The following is a 19,958-nucleotide window of genomic DNA, read 5'->3' as shown; positions in this document are numbered from 1 at the left end:
GCTGGGATTACAGGGTCGAGCTACCGCTCCCCTGGGACTCTGTGTTTCTTATACTTCCCAGGTGACTCCAATGCTGCGGGTTCTTGGACCACACTAAGTAACAAGACTATAGACATCCCTGTAGAGAAATATATAGGAAGATCTATTGGAGAACATTTCCAACAGAAGGATCAAAGGAGGGCCTTATATTGCTTTTACACGTATTTCAGAACATGTTCCTAGCCAGATGGGATAAAGAAAAAAGTGAACAATTCCAAATTATAGATATGAACTATTACTAGTAATTGAAGAGGAAAGAAGTGGCATAAATGATCCCTGAAAAGAATGGTGACCAGAGATTTGAAGAAAGATTCCTGAGCAGGGAAAGAAGGAGGGAATAAGTTAGCCATGTAATGTTGCAGTTAATCATGAAGAAACCCGAGAGAATGCTTTTGTATCAATTCAAGAAAGTTTCCTTTACACAGATTAAGATTACTAAGATTACTTCTGCCGGGCAGCGCCTGTGGCTCAGTGAGTAGGGCGCCGGCCTCATGTGCCGAGGGTGGCGGGTTCAAACCCAGCCCAGGCGAACTGCAACGAAAAAATAGCCGGGCGTTGTGGCGGGCGCCTGTAGTCCCAGCTGCTCGGGAGGCTGAGGCAAGAGAATCGCGTAAGCCCAAGAGTTAGAGGTTGCTGTGAGCCGTGTGATGCCACGGCACTCTACCCGAGGGCGGTACAGTGAGACTCTGTCTCTACAAAAAAAAAAAAAAAAAAAAGATTACTTCTGCCACAGAGATCACTGGAAGCAAGAGAGTGTGCTAGAATTATAATGTGGAATTTAGAAGGATAGAATCTGGTACTTGAAACTATTTCTGTTTGAATTCTCCAGTCTGGATATTCAAGGAACATTTTGGGAGAAAAAAAAATTGTGGGGAATGGTGAATCTGTGGGGCTATAACAAAAATGCATTTCTCCTCCTGTAAGTGTTAGGCATCAGAGAAATGTGCTATGTCTATATTCATTCACAAAAATAGATTAACTTGAATATAAAAACACTGGTCATTTTAAAAAATATTCTTTATTAAAATAGGTGTTTTCTAAAATCAGAAAGAGATTAATGTAATATCCCACATAAAATAAAGTCAAAACCCATAAATTTATAGAGCCCATTTCATGACTTTTCTTAATATTTTCAATGAATATGACACTGATTTTTAAATGGAAAAATTAGTTACTATGTTATAATGATGAGGTGAATCAGTTTGTTTCCTTTTTTTATAAATATGTCATATTTAGAGTGAATATGCATAATTACTTAGATGTATCTTACAAGGCTTTTGAATGAGTGGAGGAAGAAATATGAAGATGGGAAAGCTAGAGGATACAGTGTACACCTAATCTGTAGGCCGCAGGGTGCTCCATCCCATTCTGCTCTCATTTTTTCTTGACCTCTCCAACTTTTCACCTTGCTCATCTCACCCTTTCCTTCTCAGCTCACACATGAGCTCTGGAAATGCCAACCTTGATGCATCTTATTCATTTTCCTTTAACCCCATTCCGTAATTATCAAGTAAAATAGGTAAAAACTGCTTGCCCAATGATGCTGTGGAATATTGTGTCCTACAGCCTTGAGATCTGGGGAATAGAAATGGAAATAAATAACTTACAGTTAAGATGGGGAAGTTGCAAAATAGAAATTCATAGAGTCTTGAAGCCTCACTGAGGGAGGATATGCCTGTTTATCCAGGGAAAGAGCCATAATGAATGGAGTCCTCACTTAGCAATCTGTGTCAAAAAAAAAAAAAAAGAAAGAAAGAAAAAATGGAAAGAAGATTGTGAGCACTTGAGCGAAAAGCATTTCACATATATATCACCAGGCATACACTGATGAAGGTATAAAAAGTAACAGCAACGTAATGATTAACATGAGCAATGCATTGAAGGTTCTAATAGGAGGTAGACAGGAGTACACAGGGCTACTTGATATGTTTTCCTGGATTGAGAAATTTTTCTTTGTTTATGATGGCTTTGTCATTTATGTTGTGTGGATGAATTTGTGAGTGAATCTGTGATCTTTGTATACCTTCTGCCTGGTGACATCTAGTAGTCTTCTGAGTGGTTTTTCAAGTGTTAGATAATTAGGAGTAATTTTTAAAGAAGTATATAGTCTGCTAAAGATTTAACTTCATCTAAACTCTCAATTTGTAAGATAAAAATAGGCTTAGGTTTGTAAATATTTTTATAAAGCTGAGAGATTTTATCACATCATTCTAAGCAACTCATTTAACTGAATATATGAAATTTACATGACTGAACATTTTATCAACATCAGTGAAAGTGGAAGAAGAGCCTAAAGGAAGTGAAAATAACCAGCCACAGGTATCAAGAAATATAAATTTAAGTTCCTTGTTTAATATTGTTTACATGAATGATGTGACATAGTCCAAGGGACATTTCCTACTGGAACAGCATTTTAGAATTCATACGTGGTTATCTAATATTTAATTTTAAGAAGTTTTTAAAACTCGTTATAAAACTTAAACCTTCCTAAAGTGAAGAGTTACTTATAGATAATCTTTGTCCTTGGAAGCGAGGCAGAATATTTCTGGTGTTTTCCTGGCTCTTTAGTTTTATAACCTTACATGATAAGAAAGGTAATGCCAAGTACGGAATCATATTACTAAGCAAGAGAAATTACGAGCAATTTTATCATGATGGCCACTGAGTTGGACTCATGTTCAGAGATTCCCAGTGTCCCAAACTGTAGTGTAATTTTATACTCCCAGTCATTTACGCCAGTTTGTTTACTTTTTCTGCCTTGTGGCCTCTAACTCAGTTCAGTGTGTGTGTTGCGAGAGGGAATGAGGTCATTAGATTGTGTCTATGAAGGAAATCCTACCTTGCAGGAAAGGACTTGGATATGAGGATATAGCAGCAGGTTGTAACTCACTTAGCTGCAGGAAATCATTAAAAGGTATCAAGGTTCCTTCACTCACTGTCTTATGAGGACATTAGAATATATTAGATGTGGGCTTAAGCATATAGTCTGTGTCAGAAGACAGCATCATTTGAATTCACATTTGAGAATTGGCTTTTCTTTCTGATTGCTATTAATTTTACCTTGTGATAATGTAAAATTTCCAAGTTTTCAGTTATCAGTTTTTAAAAACAGTACAGAAGGATATATGTGAATCTTAGTAAATGTGGAATGTAAAGGTCTTAGCAAAGTAACTAAGAAAATGCCAGGAAAGCTATGTTAACTAGTGTGGTGAAAATGTGTCAAACGGTCTATGAACCAAGTGTATGGTGCCCCATGATCATACTAATGTACACAGCTATGATTTAATAAAAACAAATTAAAAAAATAAAAACAGTACAGAAATAATCACATTAATAGTGACCGGGAATGAATGAGGACTGATAGAATGTATCTACATATTCAGAACTTCCTTTTGTGCAAAAGTATGAGTGACTGTGCATCAAACAATGCAAAGTAGAATGGGGAAGTAAATAAAAACACCTGAGAAATGAGTTGAAACAGAGTTTTGGTTAAAACTTTGAATAATAGAAAATTCCTGCTTGTCCTATAGTGGAGTTTGTGTAAAGAAGGAGGGAAGTTTTGAAAAAGCACCATCTAATGTAACAAATACTATACCAGACTATGAGAGGAATGATGCACCTGGAGTGTCCACTTTTTATTGTTTGAGGCATTTTCTCAATAAAAAGGTCTCAGTCACAAAAATATTTCCCATCTCATGCCTACTTTGTGTTCCTGAAGTATAATCGGCACTCACCTTCTAAAGTTTATTTAAATGAAAAAAAAGAAAAGTATACTGTAAAAATGCTAACAATGCACACAGACACTCGGCGTGCATTTAACACAGGTGAGGAGAAATGTGAAGATAATACAGACACTAAAACAAGCAAGGAAATCAGAAGTTAAAAGTTGAAATGAAGGGACAGTAAGAGTTTTTTTTTTTTCTGATGTACTTATTTTTATATCATAATTTTTTAACGAATCATAACTGTACATTAATGCTTTTATACACAATTTTGAATGCTTACATCAAACTGGTTAACATAGCCAACACTTCATTTGATTATTTGTCGTGTTAAGACATTGAGTCTCTACTCTTAATAGATTTGACATGTACCCTTACAATATACAACATAGGTGATGTCCCACCTTTTATCTTCCTTCACACACCGCCCCTCTTACTCTCCCCCCTCTTCCCTCTTTCATTCTGGGCTATAGTTGTGATTTATCATTCATATAAAAGTGTGAGGGATTATATATTCCTTTCATAATAGTACTGAGTACATTGGATCATTTTTCTTCCGCTCCTGATATACTGTACTAAGAAAAATATGTTCCAGCTCCATCCATGTGAACATAAAAGGGGCAAAGTCTCCATCTTTCTGATGGCTGCATAATATTCCATGGTATACATATACCACAATGTTTTACTCCATTCAGGGGTCTATGGGTACCTGGGCTCCTTTCATGACTGGGCAATCATGAATTGGGCTGTAATAAACATTCTGGTGCAAATATGTTTGTTGTAAAATGATGATTGGTCATCTGGATGTATTCCTAGCAGAGGCATAGCAGGATCAAATGGTAGGTCTACTTTTAGTTTCCTAAGTGTTCTCCAAACCTCTTTCTAAAAGGAACATATTAGCCTGCATTCCCACCAGCAGTGCAGAAATGTTCCCTTCTCTCCACATCCACATCAAAATCTGTAGTTTTGTGATTTTGTGATGTGGGCTACTCTTCCTGGAGTTAGATGATGTCTCAAAGTGGTTTTGATTTGTATTTATCTGATGATTAAAGATGATGAGCAGTTTTTCATGTGAAAACCATGCACCTATTTTCTTCAGAGAAGCTTCTGTTCAATTCTCTTGCCCCAAATGAAATGGGATCACTTGTTTTTTTTCCTTATTAATTAATTTGGGTTTACTGTTTATTCTAGTTATCAAACCTTTGTTGGAAACATAACCTGGAAAAATCATCTCCCATTCTGAGAACCGTGTGCCTGCTTTACTTCCTTTGTTCTTGGCTGTGCAGAAGTTGGGGTTTGATCAGATCTCTGTAATATATTTTCAGTGTTGCTTCAGTTGCCCAGGGGCTGGGATCCTCCTCATAACATATTCTTCCAGGCCAATTTTTTCAAGTGTTTCACCTGTCCCCTCTTAAAGTATTTTTATAGTTTCATGTCTTAAGTTTAAATCTTTTATCCAGGGAGAATCAATTTTTGTTAATGGTGAAAGATGAGGGTCCAGTTTCAGTGTTCTACAAGTTGCCAGCCAATTCATCCAGCACCATTTGTTGAATAGGGAATCTTTCCTCCTATTTATGTTTTTGATACGCTTATAAAAGATAAATAATAAAATGATAGTAAGTGTCCATGTTAATCTCTTGTTTCTCTATTGTGTTCCATACATTTACCTCGGTATTTTTGTGGCACTACCATGCTGTTTTGATCACTATAGATTTCTAGTATAGGCTGAAGTCTGGTAGCCTGATTGCTACTGCTTTGTCTTTATTTCTGAGTAATGTCTTGGTTATTCAAGGTGTTTTCTGATTCCATATAAACAAAGTACTAGTTTTTCCATGTTGCTTTGGGTAATATGGACATTTTAACAATGAATATTCTTCACAGCCGTGAGCATGGGGTATGTTTTTCCATTCATTAACATCTTCAGCTTTTTTTTTCTCAGAGTTTCATAGTTCTTTTTATAAAGATACTTCATGTCCTTTTTGAGGTAAATTCCCAAATATTTCATCTTCTATGGTACTACTGTAAAAGGAATCTAGTCTTTGACTATTTTTTCAGCTTGACTATTGTTGGTATATGTAAAATCTATAGATTTGTAAGTATTGATTTTGTATCCTGAGACATGCTGTATTTTTTGATCAGAGGTGGGTGTTTGCAACAGAATAGAGAACCAAGAGAGAACTCAGCTATTTACCATTATATGACCTTTGACAAGCCAACTAAAAACATTCAGTGGGAAAATGATTCCTTATTTTACAAATGCTGCTAGGTGAACTGGCTGGCTACATGTGGAAGAATGAAACTGGACACACACCTTTCAGTATTAACTAAGATGGACTCACACTGTATTAAAATTTACACTTCAGACATGAAACTTTAAAAATACTATAAGAAAGTACAGGGAAAATACTTGAAGAAATTGACCTGGGTGAATATTTTATGGGAGTACCCCCTGGGCAACTGAAGCAACACCAGAAATACATTACTGTAACCTGATCAAACTAAAAAGCTTCTGCACAGCCAAGAACACAGTAAGTAAAACAAGCAGACAGCCCTCAGAATGGGAGAAGATATGTGCAGGTTATGTCTCTGACAAAGGTTTAATCACCAGAATCCACATAGAAATCAAACATATTAGCAGGAAAAGAACAAGTGATCTCATCTCAGGGTGGGCAAGGGACTTGAAGAGAAACTTCTCTGAAGAAGACTGGCACACTGCCTACAGACATATGCAAAAATGCTCATCATCTTTAATCATCAGAGAATTGCAAATAAAACCTCTTTGAGCTATCATCTAACTCCAGTAAGATTAGCCTCACATCACAAAATATCCAAACCAGAGATGCTGGCATGGATGTGGAGAAAAGGGAACACTTCTGCACTGCTGGTGGGAATGCAAACTAATGCATTTCTTTTGGAAGGATATTTGGACAACACATAGGGATCTAAAAATATACCTCCCATCGGATCCTACAATACGTCTACTAGGTATATATCCAGAAGTTTAAAACTTTAATCCAGTGAGAGTCTATCTTAGTTAATGCTGAAAGGTGTGGGTCCAGTTTCAGTCTTCTACACATTGCCAACCAGTTCACCCAGCACCCAGATTAAATAGAGAATCTTTCCCAAAAATGACATCTTTGGATGGTCTTATCAAAGATCAAATGATTATAAGTGTCTGGGTTCCTCTCTTGGTTCTCTATTCTGTTCCATACATCTACCTCTCTATTTTTGTGCCAGTACCGTGCTGTTTTGATCTGTATTGATTTATAGTATAATATGACACCTGGTAGCATGATTCCTCCAGATTTGTTTTTATTTCTGAGGAATATCTGGCTATTTGATGTTTTTAATGATTCCATATTAAACGAAGTATTACTTTTTTGAGGTCTTTAAAGTATGACAGTCATGCTTTAATAGGGATATTGGTTTGGGTAGGATGGACATTTTAACAATGTTGATTCTTCCCAGCCATGATTATGGTATGATTTTCTATTTGTTAACATCTTTAGCTATTTCTTTTCTCCGAGTTTCATAGTTCTATTTTTAAAGATGTTTAGCATCCTTTGCTAGTTAAATTCCCAAATACTTCATCTTCTTTGGCACTACTATAAAATGAATGGAGTACTTGACTGTTTTTTCAGCTTGACTATTGTTGGTCTATATAAAGGATAAAGATTTATGAGTGTTGATTTTTTAACCTGAGACCTTGCTATATTCCTTGGTCACTTCTAAGAGTTTTTTAGTTGAATCCCTGAGGTTTTCCAGATATACAATCATATAATATGGGAAGAGTGAAAGTTTGATCTCCTCTGACATTATATGGATACCCTGATCACCTTTTCTTGCCTGATTGAGATGACTTCCATTACAATGTTAAAAAGTAGTGGAGACAATTGGCAACCATGCCTCATCCCTGATCTGACTGGAAATGATTTCAGTATAATTCCATTCAATATGATATTTGCTGTAGGCCTCTATCATTTTAAGAAATGTCCCTTCTGTACCAATTGTCTTACGTGTTCTGATCATGAAAGGATGCTGGATATTATCAAAAGCTTTTTATGCATCAATTGAGAGAAGCATATGGCCTTTGTTTGTTATTTTGTTCATGTCATAAATTACATTTATAGACTTATGGGTATTGAAACAGCTTTGATTCCCTGGGATAAAACCCACTAGGTCATGGTGTATAATTTGTTTGATGGGTTACTGGATTCTGTTTGTAGGAACTTTTATTTATTTTTATTATTATTTTTTGTAGTTGTTGGCTGGGGTCTGGTTGGAACCCTCCACCTCCGGTATATGGGGCCAACACCATACTCCTTGAGCCACAGTCACCAACCTATTTGCTATGATCTTATTGAATATTATTGTATCAATATTCATTAGAGATATTGGTTTATAATTTTCTTTTTTTGGTTGGGTCTTGTCCTGGTTTAGAGTCAATGTGATGTTTGCTTCATAGAATGTGTTGGATAGTATTCCTTGTTTTTCTATATTTTAGAAAAAGTTAGTAATATAGATACTAGTTAGTCTTTAAAGGTTTGGTAGAATTCTTATGTGAAACGATCTGATCCCAGACTTTTCTTTTGGGGGAGATTTTGTATAGTTGATGCTATTTCAGAGCTTGATATATGCATGGTCAACATGTCCGCTTCACTCTGGCTAAGTCTAGGAGGGTGGCGTCTTTCAAGTATTGGTCTATTTCCTTTAGATTTTTGTATTTCTGAGAATAGAGTTTCTTATAATATTCATCAGGATTTTTTGAAGTTTTGAGGAGTCTGCTGTTATTTTGTCTTTGTCATTTCTGATTGATTTATTCCTGGTTAGGTTAGGCAAAGGTTTATCTATTTTATTGACCTTTTCAAAAAAACCAACTTTTTGATGTATTGATCTGCTGTATAATCCTTTTGTTTTCAATTTCTGCCTGAATTTTGGTTATTTCTTTTTTTCTGCTGAGTTTGAGATTGGATTGTTCTTCATTTTCCAGTTGCTTGAGATGTTCTCTTGCAGTGTTATAAATTTCCCTTTTAGGCCGGCCTTTGTGATATCCAAGAGGTTCTGGAAATTGGTGTCTTCATTATCTTTTTGTTCCAAAAATTTGGTAATTTTCTTCTTAATCTCACCTATGACTCAGCTATCATTCAGCATAAGATTATTTAGTTTTCATGTTTTTGTATGAGTATGCAGATTTCTCTTGTTACTTAACTCAACTTTTGATGATGATGGTCTGAGAAGATGCAAGGAATAATTTATATTCTTTTAAATGTACTGAGTTTATACTTGTGACCTAAGATGTGATCAGTTTTGGAGGATGTTACATGGGCTGATGAAAAGAATGTGTATTCAGTTTTCTTAGGATGGAATGTTCTGTAGATGTCTGTTAATTCCAAATGTTAAATGGTTAGGTTTAAGTCCAAAATGTCTGTGTGTACTTTCTGACTGGAGGATCTATCCAACACTGCCAAAGGAGTGCTAAAATCTCTATTATGGTGCTGTAGGAAATCAAATTACACATATCTGTTAGAGTCTCTCTTATAAGTTGAGGTGCATTCTGGTTGGGTGCAAAAATGTTAATAATTGAAATCTCATCATGTTGAACGTTTCCCTTACCAACAATGAAGTGACCTTCATTATCGTTCCTTGCTTTTTGGTATAAAGACTATTGTATCTGTGAATAAATTGTCAACCCCTACTTTTTTTCTGATTTCCATTTTCCTGTATTATAGATGACCATCCCTTCACCCTGAGTATATATTTATCTTTTAAGGTAAGAGGAGATTCTTGTATGCCACAGATATCTGACTTGAGTTTTTGTATCCGGTCAGCCAACCTGTGCCTCTTTAGAGGACACTATCCATTCAAATTAATTGACAGTACTGAGAAGCCTAGTAGTATTTTGAGTATCATGTTTTTTCAAAAGTCCACTGGGCATTTTTAATACTTTTTCCACTGCGAAGTTGGAATTTTATCAAAAGTTTCTGAGTGAATTGACTTTGGTGGTAGAGGATTGTGCTGGTCACAGTAGAGGATATGATTGAGAATATCCTGGAGAGGTAGTTTCGTTATGGCAGATTTCTTCAACATGTGAATGTCATTAAAGTATTTAACTTCTCTATCATGAATGAACCTCGGTTTAGCTGGATACAGGATCCTGGGTTGAAAGTTATTTCATTGTAGGAAGTTAAAGTTCGATGACCACCCTCTTTTAGCTTGAAAAGTTTCAGTAAAGAGATCTGCAGTCATTCTAATATTCTTACCTTTGTAGGTTATGGTTTTCTTATGTCTGGCTGCTTGTAGAATTTTCTCCTTCATGTTAACTTTGGCGAAGTTAGTTATAATATGTCTGGGAGATGCTTTATTTGGGTTGAGTCATGTTGGGGTTCTGAAACTGTCTGCTCTCTTAATTTCAGAATCTCTTGCCATGTTTGATAAGATCTCAATTATCCCTTGCAGTAGAGCATCTGTGGCTTTCGAGGCAACCTCATCCCCTTCAGGAATTGGTAAAAGGCAAATGTTAGTTTTCTCTGCAGTGTCTCAGAGCTCTCTGAGAGAATGATCCATTTTTGCTCTCCCTTTCTCTCCACACTGAGCATTTGGGAGCATTCAAAAGCTTTGTCTTCAATGTCGTAAATCCTTTCTTCTGCCTGATCCACTCTGTTACTGAGGGATACTACTATATTTCTCAGATCTTTGAGGGCTACAAGTTCTTGCCTCAATGTGTCAAAACTTTGTTGACTTTGTCTTTGAATTCATTGAATTCTTGAGACAACTCAATTCTCACAGAAATTGCATTTCTTTCCTGGGTATATTCTCCTGCAGGCCAGGTGCTATTTGAGTTAACAGAAATTGTGACTGCCCTATATCACTCCTGTTGCATCAATTCTCATGGAGCTGGCATCTCTGTCTCCATTACACTCTGTGTTGGGGCAGGTACAGTTAGAGCTTAGATATGGCTCTAGTTTCAGCCCTTCCCTGGACTGATGCTGCTGCTCCACCTGCTTTTGTCCCAGCTATGCTCCTCTGGGGGCCAGTTGCATCTTGGGCTCTCAGAAGCAGCATTTCTGACTCAGCCCTGCCCTGGTTGTATACCTTCTCTGTGTTCACGTGGATACTATTGTCTGTCCCTGTCACGCCACTCCAAGGCAGGTACTGCCTCAGGCGTATCCTTTGGTCATGGGCCTGTGTATCCATCTCAGATCTGTTCCACCCATGGCTGCCCCCAGAGCAGAAGCCAGCTGCCTGTTCTTGCTAAGAGAGGCAGGAAGTGTTTCTTCAAAACATCACCAGGGGTGTGAGCCCTATTGTTCATGCCACTGCCACTGCTGCGCTGCCCCCATGGAGTGCCATCTCTTCTTCTCTTGTATGGCTCCCTTGCTTCACAGTCCCCACTTTCCACCCATGCCTCTGTTTCAGCACAGACTCATAACAGCCCATGCCCTGTCCACAGCTCTCGAGAAAATGCCCACAAATCTGGACTCCATGGGGGACAGGCTTTCCAAAATATAGGGTGAGAGTGGAGGGGAGTGGTGGGAGTTCAGAATTGCAGGTAGAGTCTATGTTCAGTTTTATGCCTCATGGGAGAGCACCATGGCACACTAGTGGTACATCTCTGGGGAAGGAGTTCTGGTTTATAGAGTGTCTCTCACATGGGATAAAATAGGAGGAGATCTGAACTCTGTTTGCTTGTTTGTAGAAAGTATCCTGCGAGGTATTCTCATGGGGGAGAGGACTTACATCCACTTGGTGATGGGTTTTGTACTTATTGTTTGTTTCCTTGGGTTCTTAGCTCGCCTCAGCAGAGGTGATGTGTTCTTCAATCTTCACTCCTGGCTCAGCTCCAAACCATCAGCTTACTTGCTAAACTTCTGTCCTTTCACCCTCCTTTTGGACGGGTGCCTCTGTGGAAATCTTGCCTCCTCCCCGACAGTGGACATTTTCAATCCTTTCACCATGGTGGATGTTAGATTTCATTCCAGGTTTTCTGGGTGAGTTTACTTCAGTGGTAGACCATTAATCTGATCATGATGGAGGATGAGTCTGAGAATTTCATTGATACCTGGCTTAGTTATGGCTAATTTCTTCCACATGTGTGTGTCAGTGAAGTATTTGGTTCCTCGATCAAAAATGAAAGTCAGTCTAGCTGGATACAGGATCCTAGGCTGAAAGTTATTTTCTTTTAGGAGATTGAAAATGGATGTCCATCCTCTTGTGGCTTGAAAAGTTTCAACAGAGAGATCTGCAGTCATTCTAATATTCTTCATCTTGTAGGTTATACTTTAGTTACAACTGGCTGTTTGCACAATTCTCTCCCTAATGTTTACTTGGGCATAGTTAATTACAGTGCATCCAGGAGATGCTTTATGTGGATTGAGCTCTTCAGAGAAGAAAAAGTTCAAGTTTAAAATGAGGTAGATGGTTCCCTTGCCTCTGCTGCTTTATCCTTTGTCAGTGGTCTGGTCCATTCTGATTTTCCAAGTTTGAATGTTTTATTAATTACATCTAATTAATAAAGATTTGATTAGCAGAACTGAGGGTCACCATCTTCATCATGATTTTTATGTTCATTTGTATAATGTGTAGAAAAGAAAATGTACAAGTAAGTGCCCAGAACATTTTAGGTGCTTCTAAGAGATGTGTTCTCTGTTCCTATCCTTCCATTTTTATTAAGGATTGCCATACTTTCTTGAAGTTGTTTCCTAATTGGGAAGGAGATGCACAGTTTATGTACTGTTTGCTTGCTTTTACTTAAACATAAACATAAGGCAAGTTGTTCTTATGAGAGAATTTCTTTTTCTTCAACAAATTTTCCTATCAGTAAATATTTTATCACAAAACATTTTGATGTCTTCAAGGCTTTGTTTAGCTAAATGAAGCAGCATTGACATTGTTGAGCTTATACTCAACATGACATACTCCAAAGTTGCCCATTATGCCAGTATCTAACGTCAACACTGAAATATTTCTAGAGTGAGAAATATGTTAAGGATGTAATGCCAGAAGTATGATAGCCCATGTATTATATTATTCACAATGTTCATCTGTGTTTGGTGGAGAATGCAAAGTAATGTTATGGAAGGTGAAGTAAGATCCTTGTTGCTATATAACATGAGTTAATGTTGTGTTTTCGAATATGTTTCTTTTGGCTGCCCATGCTCAATTTACAGAACCTGTAGCCATACAGAAGTGGAAGGTAAGGTTCATCTCGAGAACATATGTATGGCTGCAATGCTCTGGTTTAGAAGACATTCTTTTTTTCTTTTAAAGTTAAAAAAAATTATTCTTAGAGTAGAAAATTCAAACATTTTTTGGGCGGCGCCTATGGCTCAGTCGGTAAGGCGCCGGCCCCATATACTGAGGGTGACGGGTTCAAACCCGGCCCTGGCCAAACTGCAACCAAAAAATAGCCGGGCATTGTGGTGTGCACCTGTAGTCCCAGCTACTCGGGAGGCTGAGGCAAGAGAATCGCTTAAGCCCAGGAGTTGGAGGTTGCTGTGAGCTCTGTGAGGCCATGGCACTCTACCGAGGGCCATAAAGTGAGACTCTGTTTTTTCTAACATTCCATTAGAAATTTTGTGATTTTAAATGCCATTTCAGTGTGGAATATGTGACTGGGAGGAATGGGAGGCTGTATTCCAAAGGATATTTTTAGGTAAAAAAAATGTGGACTCTTTAAATACAAAAAAAAAAAAAAAAAGAAAAGAAAATTCAAACATTTTTGACAAAAGTGATTAGGAAATCTTGATACCACTTATTGTAACTATAACATACTTGAAACTTAATAGTTGATGTTAATATTAACAGAATTTGTTGGAGAACCTTACCAAGGATGATTTTGGTGGTTCTTCTCGAAATGGAAATTCAAATGGAAACAAGAAAGTATGCAAACAATTATAGGGTAAACAATGTATCTTATGAAAAATGTCATGTGAACGAATCTTTATTGAGGAACATGAGCACCAAAAACAACCTTGTCTTTTAGATATGTATGGTAGAAAAAAAAAAAAGAAGAAGAAGAAGAAGCAAAACAGTGATAAATTGTATCTCTTCTCAGGTGTCAGCAACAGATGATGATGAAATCAAGAGTATCACTAAATTAATGGAATCTTTAGTTCCATCTCAATATAGTGCAAGAGCTGAGCAAAGTCAGTAAATGAGGAAAAGGGCAGGTTTACAAAAGGGAATGAAGAACTGGGAAAGCAGACAGTACAGGGAATACATAGAGACAAAAGGAGCAGATGGATGTAATGGCAGAGTGTTCCAATAAAATACTTCTAAATAAAAGGTAGATTAAGGAGTTAGACAGGTGGGAAGAATATAATAAAATGAGCTTCCAGGGCCAAAATGAGTGAGACAAGTAGCACCAACTTCCATGTTCTCCCTGTTTCTCTCTGTTGGGAAGGCATTAAAGTCTGTGGCCCCTGGTCATGCAGGAGTGTGGAACTGTACTGGTATGCAATTTCTCATTGTATAAAGTGATGTTTCCTCATATCATATGGTTCAATTCAATTGATAGAAGACAATAGGCTTATTCATGGAGAGGTCAGGAAAGCTGTTGCCAAGTAACATTCCCTTAGAAATTTTGTGATTTTAAATGCCATTTCAGTGTGGAATATGTGACTGGGAGGAACTGGGAGCTGTATTCCAAAGGATATTTTTAGGTAAAGAAATGTGGACTCTTTAAATACAAGAGCTTCTCAAAACATTAAGAAATCATTGGGGACCATGTTAAAAATGCACACCGTGATTGAGCAGGTTTGTGATTCTACAGTCGTAATGCATTCTCATTTGTTTCCAGTGCTCTTGGTCCTCAGAATGCCCTGAATAACTAGGGTGTAAAGTTCTCTGTAGATAAATGTGTAAGAGGCACCACTGAAGAACACTTCCAACGGAGAATCAAGGGAAAGCATTATTTTGCTCTTATTTCTGAGCATCTTCCTAGCTGGAGGATGACAATGAATGATAGAGAAATTGAAATACTAGATATATGATGTTATTGCAAATAAAGAGGAAAGAGGTGGTGGAAATAATCCATCAAAAGAATGCAGATGGCAGATTGCAAGATTTTTTTTTTTTTTTTTTTTGGCAAACCAAGATTGGATTACTGCAGCTCCAGAGATTACTGGAAGGAGGAGGAAGTGCTGGGATTAGGGCAGAACACAGAAAGGCATTTCTTTTCTCCAGAAGGATCAGGCATCTGAGATATATGTTGCATTGATACTAATTAATAAGATGAGGTTACATTGAACAAAGATGGGTGGCTTTTTTTGCAAATGCTATTTTTTTCTATAAAGTAGGTGTTTCGTAAAATCCCTTAATGAGTTAATGTGAGATCTCCAAGAACACTCATTTTAGAAACAGTACACTTATCATTTGATTCAATCTGTATAAAAGTAAACTATGCAAGCAAAATATGTATCCCCTAATATTCTGAAAATTTAAAAAAAAAGCCTAAAAGCTTATTTTTTCTGAGTTTTAATGTCACGTGCAGTGAATATTCTAGTGATTTTTGAATACAAAAATTCATTAACATCTAATAATTCTTTTTTAAAAACACTTGAACTTTTTTTTTTTTTTTTTTTTTTTAGGGCCAGGGCTTGGTTTGAACCTGCCACCTCTGGCATATGGGGCCAGTGCCCTACTCCTTGGAGCCACAGGAGCCACCCAACATCTAATAATTATATGGCCATTCAGTGTTTCCTTTTTGATAAATAATTCACCATAGATAGCTCAGTATAATTTCTCACATACCTCTTATATGAATTGAGAAAGAAAGTTAACAGCACAAAAGTAGAGGACCTAAGAAATATTGGTATACTTGCGTCTCTTGTGGGTGTGGAAAAGATCAAATTTTTAAAACTGCTATTCTACAAGGGTCTAGCCATGCAGATCGATTGAACCCTTCCTCTAATGAGAAATGGATTATATGCCCTCATCTGAACTGTCATCATAGCTGTGTTTCTTCCTAAATGACATCCACAAACTGAAGAACTTGGCGGTTAATTGCAGCCTATTGTACAAATGATGTTTTGGGTTGTAGTAAAGGCATGCTGTAAGCTTCTGCCATCGGCCTTGCCTTTTATGCTCTCTGGGTCATGATTTGCTCCTTCAAATAAAGACCACTCTTCACTCTTCTGTATGTGCACTTTTCTATATGAGTGATTTTCATTTGAAACATAATCTCACTTTTGAAGTTTTAACTGTATATTATATTAAACTTGTATTCCTATTGTCTTCACTTTTCGTCTGTTATGCTCCTGTCTGCCCAAAAATCAATCAATCCACCAATAAAAGAGAGAAAAAGCAGCCAGAAACCTAAAGTAATTATTTTCAAAGCCCAGCTTGAGGCTTCTGCTCAATAGGAACTCTCCTCCACTGTATGTTTGGCTTTGTCATATTTACATTTACAGTGTCATTTACACTGATTGTATATTCTCTTTGTTTTTCAGTGCATGTTAAGACACAACCTCAGTATCAGGTAATAATATTCATTGTCTTGAATTATTTTCTGTACATTATGTGAAATTATGCTTTACTTATGATACAATTTGTTTCAAAGCTTACTGTGCGTGATGTTGATATAAAACCTCCTATTCCAAAAAAAGGAGTACAAAGGATTAAAGTTAAACCAGCTGCAACAGGTAATTTTCTTTTGTTGTTGTTGTTATTCTGCCTCCCATTGTTCTCTGATTTGGCATCCCTGTCCTTGTTAGGGAATTGACAGAGGTGAATTTGGTGATTCCACAACTTTCCAAGTGCTTCTTGGAATTCGAATCTTTACTTAGAGGAGCACTTCATGTTAACATCTCAGTCATGTTTAATTATTCCATCTTACTGATTTTGCACTGATGATGCAAAGGAAGTCAGATGATCCAATTAGCAGAGTGTGTTTGTGTGAGGGAGTATGCTTATTAGTAAAATAATTAATCATTCCTTTATGACTATATGGTAGACACAGTCTTAAAACCATGATCCTGAAAGGTTGATAGTAGGAAATAGTGCTTCCGTACTATTGAATATATTACACAGAAGTAATCAACACTGGGAGTTGTCTGGACATTATTTCCATAGACTTTCAAAGTGTGTCTGGTGATAAATATTGCTGAGAATTAGTCTTTGTGTCATAAAACTGTACAAAAATGGTATACATTGCAACTTCTTTATTTGCTCAACTTTACATTTTTTGCATCTGTTGAGAATGACACTAGTATCCTTGTTTAATTTAAGCTCTCTATACCTTTCCAACATATGTGTACCACACTTAACTGAACACTCTGAACGCAGATTAGAAAAGGGGCATTCGTAAGTAAATGTGATTGGGGATCCCTAGGAGCCTTTGTATACAGTCCATTGTAAACATTAAAGGTATTTGTACCAGAATGTTTATTGCAGCCCAATTCATAATTGCTAAGTCATGGAAGAAGCCCAAGTGCCCTTCGATCCAGGAATGGATCAATAAATTGTGGTATATGTACACCATGGAATATTATGCAGCCTTAAAGAAAGATGAAGACTTTACTTCTTTCATGTTTACATGGGTGGAGCTGGAAAATATTCTTTTTAGCAAAGTATCTCAAGAACGGAAGAAAAAGTATCCAATGTACTCAGCCCTACTATGAAACTGATTTATAGCTTTCATATGAAAGCTATAACCCTATTAAAGCACAAGAATATGGGGAAGGGGGTAAAGAAGGGGAGGGAGAGGATGGGTGGATGGAGGGTAAATGGTGGGATCATACCTACAGAGCATTTTAAAAGGGTACAGGTGAAACTTACTAAATGCAGAATATAAATGTCTGAACACAATAATTAAGAAAATGCCATGAAGGCTATGTTAACCAGTTCAATGAAAATATTTCAAATTGTATATAAAACCAGCACATTGTACCCCATGATTACATTAATGTACACAGCTATGATTTAATTTAAAAAATCTTACTATACTGAGCATTGAAATTGAAAAAATTATAATACAAAACTCAGATTATTTTATTCATTCCATAAAAAACCACATTACACTGGAGGCTAACACTATGTGAAACATTTCTGGAACCATTCATATATTTCAGAAGTGCATTTATTTTGCAGTATAGCCTGTAAGTCATCTTCTGTTTATACATGTGGCCCTGGAATTTACCTTCCCTAACTTTGGTCCCTCTCCAGGGCCATTAGGATGATTAAGCAGACCTTGAATTGGTAATATAGTACCTACAATAGTACCTTAGGTCTCACATGGGGTTTTCACAATCTGACTTTTTCTCAACTTTCCATTTTAGCCCTTTCCCTGTGTGTCTGTCTTTTCACTAGCATTACTGAACTACCTCTGGGAGTGCCCTCTGAACCAATCCCTCTCTGTTGGACAAATGCACATCCTCTTTCAGACTTGTTTTTACTCCTGCTGCTTCCTGTCCTGCTCTCCCTTTTTCCTGGCCTCTCCATCTTTTCATCTTGCTCATCTTACCCTTTACTTCTCAGTTCAGACATGACTTCTGGAAAAGCCAACCTTGACAGATCTTATTCATTTCCCTTTAACCAAAGTATAATTATCAAGTAGAATAGATAAAAACTGTGTGCCCAACAATGCTGTGGAATATTGTGACCTACAGCCTTGGGATCTGGGGAATAGAAATGGAAAGAATTAACTTATAGTTCAGGTGGGGAAGGTGCAGAAGAGAAATCCATAAATGCTGAGGCCTCAGTGAGAGAGTAGATGCCGTTTGTCCAGGGAAAGAGCTGTAATTAACAGAGTCCTCACATAGCAATCTGTGTCCAAAAATAGAGAAGGAAAGAATGAAAGAAAAGAAAAGAAAGGAGAAAAATAACAAGAAGAAAAAAGTAAAGAACAAACGGAATAAATATTGTCAGCATATTAGAAGGAAAGCATTTCACACGTAAGTCACAGGGCATACACTGATTATGGTATAAAAAGTAACAGCAACTTAGTGAATAACATGTGCAATGCCTGGCAGGTTCTATTAAGTAGGAGAAAGAAGTAAACAGGGCTACTTGATATGTTTTCCTGGATTGAAAATTTTTTCTTTGTTTATGATGGCTTTGTCATTTATGTTGGGTGGATGAATTTCTGCGTGAATCTGTGATCTTTGTGTGCCTTTTACACACTAATGCCTAGTAGTTTTCTGAGTGGTTTTTCAAGTGTTAGATAATTAGGAGTATTTTTTAAAGAAGTATATAGTCTGCTAAAGACAACTTCATCTAACTCTCAATCTATAAAATAAAAAGAAATTTAGCTTTCTATCCATTTTTATAAAGCTGATACCTTTTACCACATAATTCTAAGCAACTCATTGTTAGATTAATTAGGAGTATTTTTTAAGGAAGTCTATAGTCTGCTAAAGACTTAACCTCATCTAAACTCAATTTATAAAATCAACAGAAATGTAGCTTTCTATCCACTTTTATAAAGCTGATAGCTTTTATCACATCATTCTAATCAACTCATTTACCTAAATATATGAAATTTACAGTATACAACTTTGTTACATCAGAAGAAGAGGAAGAAGAGCCTAAAGGAGATGAAAATGACAAGCCACAGGTATAAACAAATTTACATTTATGTTTCTGGTTTAATACTGTTTTCTTTATGTGAATGATGTGACATTGTCCAAGGGACATTTCCTACTGGAATAGTATTTTAGAATTCATATGTCATAAGCTAATGTTTAAGTTGAGGGAGTTTTTTTAACTAGTTATAAAACTTAAACCTTGCTAGAGTGAGGAGTGACTTATAACTAATCTTTGTCCTTGGAATCGAGGCAGAGAATTTCTGATGTTTTTCTGGTTCTTTAGTTTTATAACCTTATATAATAAGGAAGGTATTGCCAAGTACAGAATCATATTACTAAGCAAGAGAAATTATGAGCAATTTCACCAAGATGGCCACTGAGTTGGACTCATGTTCAAAGAATCACCATTCCCAATGTCCCAAACTGTAGTGCAATTTTACACTGCCAGTCATTCATGCCAGGTAAAGTATTTCTTTCTCCTTATGGCCTCTGACTCAGTTCAGTGTGTGTTGAGAGAGGGAAAGGGGTCATTAGACTGTGCCTATGAAGATAATCCTACCTTAAGAATGGGACTTTGATGTGAGGGTGCAGCAGCAAGTTTGTAGCTACTTACCTGCAGGACATTATTAAATGGTATCAAGATTCCTTCACGCACTGTCTTAAGAGGACATTA

General features: G+C 36.8%; 1 pseudogene; it reads left to right on the top strand.

The window, feature by feature from the left end:
- The window catches only part of LOC128588766 (uncharacterized), a 108,788-nt pseudogene that overhangs the window by 67,062 nt on the left and 21,768 nt on the right, over positions 1-19,958 (top strand).

Source organism: Nycticebus coucang, chromosome 6, assembly GCF_027406575.1.
Source record: "Nycticebus coucang isolate mNycCou1 chromosome 6, mNycCou1.pri, whole genome shotgun sequence".
NCBI lineage: Eukaryota > Metazoa > Chordata > Mammalia > Primates > Lorisidae > Nycticebus > Nycticebus coucang.
The sequence above is the reverse complement of the archived record's forward strand: the minus strand, read 5'-3'. Positions and strand labels throughout refer to the sequence as shown.